At 49.1% G+C, this 7,911-nt stretch overlaps 1 long non-coding RNA gene across 1 annotated transcript; it reads left to right on the plus strand.

Moving 5' to 3' along the window:
• The first annotated feature begins 326 nt into the window (after nucleotides 1-326).
• Nucleotides 327-1,544, plus strand: LOC309613500. The gene is made up of 2 exons (XR_014235762.1): nucleotides 327-401; nucleotides 800-1,544. It is a non-coding gene; the product is annotated as an uncharacterized lncRNA (long non-coding RNA).
• The last annotated feature ends 6,367 nt before the right edge of the window (nucleotides 1,545-7,911 follow it).

The following is a 7,911-nucleotide window of genomic DNA, read 5'->3' on the forward strand; positions in this document are numbered from 1 at the left end:
GTGAGACTCCACTGAGCCAGGAGATAAAGTGCTCTGTAAACTGTGAAAGGTCAGTCCTGGGCAAGGGATTAGGCCTGGATCAAGGCAGCAGCACACTGGGAATGCCCCAGCTCCCAGGGCTATTTAAAGGCCGCCTTGAATCCAGGGGAGCTGCCTGGATTGGCGATTCTTCACAGAAACGGCCAATAAGAGCTATGCCTGGTGGCCTTTAATCCTGATCCAGTCATGAAAATGTCAAGGATTCTTTTCCAGCGACCCTCCCCCCGTTCCTCCGCTGGGGCTGTGTTTACTTACAAGGTCTCCCTCCCTCCAGGGAGCCGCATGTGACCTGAGGATTCCTCCTCTGGCTTGGAGCCGGCTGATAAGGGCAGCCCATCTGCTGGGGGCTCCAAGAACCACAGGTACAGGAACCGGGAGCAGGAGGGGAGGGAGGGGAGCCCGCCAGGCCTGGCTGCCGCTTCCTTTGGCCGGGATTGGCACAGAGGGGACAAGGCAGGAGGGACAGAAAGAAAGAGTTGTCTCCCGTTTAAAACCGACTTGACCTATAAAATCATACCAGATTTGAGGAAACTTCCTATCTCTTTTCATGAACTGGGTTTCTTATTTGCTGTTGATCGGTAAAGAGAGGTGAGGTGAACCAGAAGGACCCAGAGAAGGAGGTTCAGGTTCTGGCAGTGTCATTTCTTCTGTGAACTTGGCAAAGCCACTTCCCTTTCCGGGCTTTAGTTAATTAGTTATCATTTGTTGAACACCTACTATGCGTCAGGCCTGACACAGCATTTTCTATATGTTTTTTCAGTGTAATCCTCAAAGCCATACTGAGAGGTGAATATTCTTCCCCTCATTTGACAATTGATGAAGGTGAAATAACATATCCAAGGTCACCTAGGATTTGAGCCAGAATTTGAACTCAGTGCCATCTGACAACAGAATCTATGTTCTTTTGAGAACTGGAGGACAGCAACGCTCAAGGAATGAACTTAACATAAAGTTCACTTAATAAGGGGAATGCTGCCTATAGTGTCCTTGTCATGAAGACCCACGGCGTACATTTAATCTAGAAGGTTCTGAGAAGTCCTGGAATAGAGGCACTTAACTTTTTTTTCAACCAAGAATTTCCCATATTAAATTGATCATCACTCTTTTCTCCTGTAACATCCATTCACATTCTAAGGAACAGGTGCCCCTCAGAGACTCAAAGTTGGGAACCACACTGAAGCAGAATTAAAGGGATTACAGAGTTTATCCAACTAACTCTAAGAATTCCATGAACAACAGCTTTTTTAAACATCTCCAGGGATGGTGAGAGACTCATTACCTGATCAGACAGCCTGCTCCATTGTTGTACAAACGCAGTGGTTAGAATAGTACTGCCCAACAGAAAGATACTGCAAGCCACAGGTGTGGCTCTCAATTTTCTAGAGGCCACAGGAAGAAACCTAAAACGGAACAGGCAAAATTCATTTTAATAATATATGTTATTTAACCCAATGGATATAAAAATATCATTTCAATACGGAACTAATAAAAAATGATTAATGAGATATTTTACACTTGTTTTTTCTTTTTTAATTGTCTTTAAAATCCAGACTAGCCACATTTCAAGTGCTCAATGGCTACGTTTAGCTAGTGTCTCCCAAACTGGAGAGCGCAGGGTTAGAAGATCCTTCTTTAGGCTGAGCTAAGCTCTTCCTGCCTGTGCCTCTGCCTCTGCCCCATGGCCCTTGGGTTCAAGGTTACCGTCTACAGATGCATAACTCAGCCACCAGCCCTGAGGATGAGTTCTGTTTGGCCATGTCCTTGCCCATCAAGCATCCACCATGATGGAGCTCACCCTCAGGCAGTGATCTGCTGAGGTCCGTCTCCCCCTTGGAAAGGGCTTTCCAACACTAAAATGCTGTATAAATGCAAGGCCTCATTCTCCTAACCCCTACTGGGGCAGGGTTTTCAGTGGTCTCATCACACAGTTATTTTACGTTAAACCTGCAGGCAGCTGTTAATACAATGCCAGGCCTGGGGCGACTCCTTCTTTCTGCTCCCTGGGCCTCAGTTTCCCCATCTATCAAATAATATTAATAAATTTGAGTTTTCTATGATTCAGACCCTTCCCGCTTCTTTTTATCCAATACCACTCTCTTGACCTTCTGACTAAATTTCCCTTTAAACTAGGTCTTAGTTAGAATTCAGGCACAGTTATAGCTTCCCATATATCATAATAATAAGCATTTTCTGGGAGTCTGTCACAAGTCAGGCACTGTGTGCTAAGAGCCTTATGTATAGCATCTCATTTAATCCTCTCCATACCCGAGTGAAGTAAGCACTATTATTATTCCCTTTTATAATTGTGGCATCAAGTGGTGGAGTCACAGGTCGCACACTTAATATGGGGAACAGCTGGAGCTTCCCGCCCAGGCCCTTCTCCCGGCTCCCTGTTCCCAGGCTGTGAATGCACGTCCAGGCCTGGGACCTGAGGTGGGCTCTCTGATAACTAACAAGGGAATGGGCGAAGCCGCTTCTCACCTTTTGTCGTGGTTGTTGTTGTTCTTGCTAAAACCCACAGAGCGTACTCCTTCTGTTTTGCAGAGGAAGAAAATATCGTTATACCTTCCTCGCTAAGGAAACCCTCCTCTTTACGAGTCAACTTTCCTCCCATCCCCTTGACGTTGCAGGGAATGGGTTGAGACCCCTGAAGGCTCTGGAGGAGACCCGAGGAGCTCAGGGCAGGGGTATTTTTAGAGTTGGCTGCACTGTTTACAAGGAAGCTGGTCCCCCGAGCCTACGGGGGCGGAATCCTGGCTGCCGGGCCCACCTGCAGCCCAGCTCCGGCTCTCCCTCCCTCCCTCCTGGCTGCTCCTCTCCTGTCCTCTCTGTCACACGTGGGCTCTCTCAGCACGTGGGTGCGCTGTCATTACTGCCCTGGGAGGACAACGGAGAAGAGCCGCAGCCCATGGCACTGAACACCTCCTGACACTGGAGAAACCAAGAAGCTGCCATCCGTTGGGAAGATGGGGCTGGCAGCTGGCGATGAACCGGAAATCCTGCAAATGGACGTTTCTCCCCTGAAATAGTTTCAGAGCCTCGCCGTCCTGGGTCTTCACTTCCAAGAGGTTGGGTGTGGTGGATGAGGAGGTCACAGAGCATGCCTCCAACTCTCACCCTGGGCGCCAGGGGCTCTGAACTGTGACAAGTCCCTCTCCCGCCCCAGCCCCCCTTTCTGCAGCCACAGAGCCAGGATGGCTTGGAGAGTGGTGCTCCCCAGTCACTGGCTGGATGTCTGAGCCTCCTCCATGACAAGGTGAGGATTCCTAGGCCCCCTCAGGGGGCGGCGGTGGTATTAAATCACCAGTGGGGTGGACACAGTGGGCGTGCACTACGTAGGGCCATTCATAATAATTCCTTATCGCCAGCACTTTACACAGCGCCTGGCACGAAGTCAGGTCTCCACGAGGGATGCTTTCCTTTATTCTTATAGCTCAGGCTTCACCTCGAAGCCTACACAAACCTCCCCTCCAACTATGCCCTTTTTAAAATTGCGTGTTTACTCCTTCTCACCCAGCCCTGCAGCTCTGTCCCCCAGTGGGTCAGGAGTCTTACAGCAGACCCTGGAAGTCCCTTCTCTCAGTCACAGTCCCGAGGCTTCCCAGGCGGGCTACACATTTGTACCCCATCCCCAGTGGCTCTTGAGACACGGCATCCCGACCCAGGGGGGCTGGACCCGACCCAGGTAAGCAAGTCTTCCAAGGATCTGACCACAGGCTGGCAGGCCTGGCGGGAAGCTGGACCCAAGCTTCCCTGGGATGCGGCTGTGAAGATGACGGGGCCTCCAGGCTCCTCAGAGGAAGTGCCAACTTCCTCTGTTCTCTGGGCAGGCTGGACTTCTCCTCCAGTGGCTGAAAGACGTTCAGGGATTGTTACTAGCAATGGCTAAACTCCCACCATGTTTCTTCCATCTCCCTCCTCCATCCCACCATCCCCCTTCTGTTTCCCACTTCCCCTCCCCAGTCCTTTTCCTTCCTCCCCCCCGCCCCACCCCCGCCTCCTCTTCTCCACAGCTGTGCTTTTGACCCGAATGATGGTCTACTGTCTTCCTAAGAGGGAAGTCCCAGCAGAGGGGAGAAGAGTTGATTTCCCTCTGTGGCCTCATGCCTCCCCATTCTTGAGACCTTCCACAAGGACGTCCTGGTGGCCTCTGATGCTCCAGGCACTGGGCCAGCCATTCGAAGGAGTGGCCAGGTGAGAACACCACGGGCTAGTTAGCCTGGTGGGCTGGGGCCAGGGTGGCCCTCCAGGTTGGCTGGGAAAGTTGCATGTTAAAAAGGTGCCGCCTTTAACCACCTTCTCTACTGTCTCGAGGTCCTCCATTCACACTTTCTCTCGTGTCATTTTGCTGTCATACAGGTGCCACTTTTGGAGAATGTGGTTACAGCAAGAGGTGCCCTGCCCATCTCCCCCTCCCCTGACCACCAGGCAGAAGAAACAGCTTGTTTACCAGGACAAAAGCCTGAAACGGTAATGGTGCCAGCCGGCTAAGTGTGACAGGTGTGGCTGGAGCGTAGGGCGCTGGCAAGGGAGAAGGTCAGGAGAGTAGGCTGGGAACCCGGGATGGGACCCTCACGCCAGGAGCCACAGCTGGAAGCCTGCATCAGGGGCCGCCTTGAGGGGATGTCAGGCTGGGCTGCAGGAGGGAGAGAGTACCAGCAGGGAGACCTCACAGGACACGGTGACGGTTCTTCTTGTCTCCTTGAACCTCCTCAATCCCTAGTCCTTCCTTCTGAGCTCCCCGCAGACTTTGCAGACCTGAAGATTTCCCAGGGGTGTGCTCATTCGCAACACTCTTCCTCACCCACCTTCTGCTTCCTACTAGCTGGTGACCTTAGACAAGTCCTTTAGCTTCTGTGGCTTGATTTCCTTCACCTGTAAATCAGAGAAAGGGTGTGCATGTGTGTGTGTGTGAGGGTACATGAAGGTACACACACACACACACGCACACACACACCCCAAGGGCTGTTATGAAGCTAAAGTAAATAAGACACTGTGGAAGGAAGCCCTCTGGAAAGCACAGGCCGTTCCTGATCTCTCTTCGCCCGCCCTCAGCTGCTATTCCCATTCCAGAGGGGAAATCCTCGCCCGGAAAGCCCTGCTCACTCACACTGGCATGGGGCCCAGGGCAGGCGCAGAGGCTGGGTCTCTCCCTTCCCATTTCCCTTGTTGATTCCAGTGCGACTGTTGTTGGCTTGCAGATGGACAGGCAGTTTTCCGGGCTCGCCCTGCTGCCAGACTGAGGTCCCACCTTGGCTGCTCGGGCTCTGAGACTGGTATCGAGGACCCGCAGGGGCTCAAGGGGGCTCTGCCTGGACGGGGATCTCAGGTGTCTCAACAGAGCTGGACAAGGGCTTCTTATGTTTAGGCTGCAGCTCAGAGATGACCTGTCGCTGCTACAGAGGCCTTCCGGCAAGATGAAGAGGTGAAGTTGGGGAGGTGATCTGAGCCAGGAAAGAGGGGCGACATGAAAGGGGCAGGAATCCCAGGAAGGAGACGGAGCTTCCGCAAAGGCAGAGAGGTGTGGGCAAGCAGGAGGGCTGGCAGCCCAGCAGCTCCTCCCCTGCACGCAGCCGCCTACCTGCTGATGAGCTGCCCTTTGGCTTTGACCCCTCCCTTTCCCCCACTACCCCCACCCCTACTGACTCCCAAGTTCCTCAAGTGTTCAGGTCTTAGATGTCCCTGGTACTCCTCTTGTCTTCTCTAGCCACTGCCTGGGACTCATAGCCCTTTCCGGCCTGGACTAATTAAAACAGCTTCCTTTGTGACCACCTAGAGGGGTGGGATAGGGAGGGTGGGAGGGAGGGAGATGCAAGAGGGAGGTGATATGGGGATATATGTATATGTATGGCTGATTCACTTTGTTATAAAGCAGACACTGGCACACCATTGTAAAGCAATTATACTCCAATAAAGATGTTAAAAAAAAAAAAAAACCAGCTTTCTGACTGTTCTTCCCTCCAGTTCCCCCCTCCTTCTAATCCATCCACCTCACAGTGGCCAAAATGATCTTTCTAGTATGCAGATCTGATTGTGACGTGTCTGCTTAAATCCGTCAAGGGCTCCTCACCACCTTCCAGATCAATTCTGCAGCTTAGAACCCAGGACCCTCCATGGTCTGACCCCATCATCTACCTCTCCTGCCTCCTTTCCCACCAAAACCTGCACAAACCCTGAGTTCCTGCCACACTGAACTTCAGTTCCCCCAATGAGGCATACTATTTCATGCTGTCAGGTGTTCTTTCCTGGAGCCCCGCCACCCCTATTTCCCTGGCTACTCCTAACCCTCCCTCAGAACACAGCTAAGAAGCCACCCCGTCTAGAAAGTTTCTCCCTGAGCCCTCCTTTGTGCTCTTGGAAGCCACCATGTGTATACCTCTAGCACAGAGTTTCTTTTTTCTGAATTTTTTTCACTCTTTTTTATTTTTACTTATTTATTTAACATCTTTATTGGATTATAATTGCTTTACAATGGTGTGTTAGTTTCTGCTGTATAACAAAGTGAATCAGATATACATATACATATATCCCCATATCTCCTCCCTCTTGCGTCTCCCTCCCACCCTCCCTATCCCTCCCCTCTAGGTGGTCACAAAGCACCGAGCTGATCTCCCTGTGCTATGCGGCTGCTTCCCACTAGCTATCTATTTTACATTTGGTAGTGTATATATGCCAGTGCTACTCTCTCACTTCGTCCCAGTTTACCCTTCCCCCTCCCCGTGTCCTCAAGTCCATTCTCTATGTCTGCATCTTTATTCCTGTCCTGCCCCTAGGTTCTTCAGAACCCTTTTTTTTTTAGATTCCATATATATGTGTTAACATACGGTATTTGTTTTACTCTTTCTGACTTACTTCACTCTGTATGACAGACTCTAGGTTTGAATTTTAATTTTTTTTATACAGCAGGTTCTTATTAGTTATCTATTTTATACATATTAGTGTATATATGTCAATCCCAATCTCCCAGTTCATCCCACCACCACCACTCCACCCTACCCAGTTTCCCCCCTTGGTGTCCATACGTTTGTTCTCTACATCTGTGTCTCTATTTCTGCCTTGCAAACTGGTTCATGTGTACCATTTTTCTAGATTCCACATATATGAGTTAATATATGATATTTGTTTTTCTCCTTCTGAGTTACTTCACTCTGTATGACAGTCTCTAGGTCCATCCACGTCTCTACAAATGACCCAATTTCGTTCCTTTTTATGGCTGAGTAATATTCCATTGTATATATGCACCACATCTTCTTTATCCATTTGTCTGTCGATGGGCATTTAGGTTGCTTCCATGACCTGGCTATTGTAAATAGTAGCACAGATTAACCTAGGGTCAGAATCAGGAACTTTGTGAACTTGCATGAGGGAAAATAATTGCATCATTATATTCACTAACCTCTACCAAAATTTAACATTTCTTTTGGTTACAAATATAGACTCAGATCACAGTGATACCCGTTGTACCTGTGATTTATCACCAAAGAAGTCAAATAAATTTTCATATCACTCTAGAGTTCTGGAAGATTTTCTCACAAATGGTTTATGCTCATCAATATTATGAAATTTCAAAGTTAATAAACCTATAGATGTGATTATTTAATGTGTAAATAAAGACACTCATAAATTATACCAATTTGATTTTTCCTGTATATTGGGTTGGCCAAAAAAGTTCATTTGGATTTTTCCATAAGATGTTACGGAAAAAACCCAAAAGAACTTTTTTGGCCAATCCAATATTTTGTTAATTCTTTTAAAAAATAATTGACTGCCTTTGCAATCATATAATTTTTACATTATGCATTTTAAAATGTTACTCTGAGAAGAGGTCCATGGGCTTCACCAGGCTGCCTGTGGGCTTCCTGCCATGAAATA

Source organism: Balaenoptera borealis, assembly GCF_965194805.1.
Source record: "Balaenoptera borealis genome assembly, chromosome: 1".
NCBI classification, from domain to species: Eukaryota; Metazoa; Chordata; class Mammalia; order Artiodactyla; family Balaenopteridae; genus Balaenoptera; species Balaenoptera borealis.